Here is a 1,212-nt window from a genome sequence, read left to right on the forward strand (position 1 = left end):
CAGCCGGCCCCCAGCCAGGATGGCGGCCCCCGCGCCAGCCCAGCCTGCCCTCAGCCAAGATGGCGGCCCCCGCGGCAGCCCAGCCTGCCCTCGCCCAAATGGGGGGAAGGCGGGGCGCGGGGAGGTGCCGGCTTGTTTTAATAAGCCCGTTCGTCCCCAGCTTTTAGGCTGCGTGTTTCGGAAAGGCAGAGAGGCGCTAGAGAAAGGAAGGGCACAGGGTAGGGTACTCCCGCAGCCTGTGGTGGCAGGGTCTGACAACGGCTCTGCACAAATCACGTTGGTAAAGACAGGACATATTTGGTTTTCTAAGTCTCGTAATCAATTCTGCTGGTCTAGAACTTAACTAAATACACACTGCATTGCTTCTCATTTCCTAGATGGGAGTATCAGTAAAGATCCCGGGAGACTTGTCTGCTGCTCCGAAGGCAGAGGGGTTGTCCCAGCAGAAGGAAGGTGACATCCCGTCTTTGCTGGAACCAGTTGTCACGAGCTGAGTTGGGGGCTTCCCTTGTTCTGCGTATTTTGAGCTGGCCAACAGAACACCCCAAACTCATCTTCACACCTGGCAAAAGTTTCATTTCACAGTTGCAGACTCTGAACTCGGCTTTCTACTGCTGCACAGGTAGAGGAGTGAAATGCAGCTCCGTGTGATCTACATGAAGCAACAGACCCTGGACTGCCATCATAAAAAGAAGTGTTAGGAAGTCAGTTTCTCACTGGAACTTAGAAAAGAGATGTCACCATTTTATTGACAGTCACTGACAGTTTATAAAAAAAACACCATTCTAACATACATAAAAGCTTTAGGCCAGAAATAACAAGTAGAAACAGCATTCCTCCCTGCCCACCCCCCTCCCCCAGATACTGTAATACAAACTCCAGTTTGTTTTCTTTAAATTGGTTTAATCTTGAAGTGTAGTCCAATAAGACTGAAGACTAAACACTTAAGATCCTGGACCAGGTAGTAGAATACTCTCAAGCCCTCTGGATCCCTGCAGGACACAACAGAAGGAAGGAAAACAAAAGTTTAATTGGTGTTCTGAGAGAGCAGTTTATAGAACTAACCTATTAAAACAAAAGCAACAAAGGCTATAGCGAGACTTTTCAGAGGCCATATGAGACATAAACAGATTTGTTCCATCCTGCCTGGATTCTTGAAAATACAGCAGGTAACAACACAGTCTTAAATCACTTGGTACAGAACACAGCACA

The 1,212-nt window shown here is 48.2% G+C and overlaps 1 protein-coding gene across 1 annotated transcript in view; it reads right to left on the reverse strand.

The window, feature by feature from the left end:
* LOC104385171 (chromosome unknown open reading frame, human C1orf123) overlaps positions 1-1,212 on the reverse strand; it is a 15,331-nt gene that overhangs the window by 6,426 nt on the left and 7,693 nt on the right. The gene's annotated exons all lie outside the window — the stretch shown is intronic.

The sequence above is a fragment of the Chaetura pelagica genome, unplaced genomic scaffold, assembly GCF_000747805.2.
Source record: "Chaetura pelagica isolate M959 unplaced genomic scaffold, ChaPel_1.0 scaffold433, whole genome shotgun sequence".
In the NCBI taxonomy this organism is placed as follows: Eukaryota; Metazoa; Chordata; class Aves; order Apodiformes; family Apodidae; genus Chaetura; species Chaetura pelagica.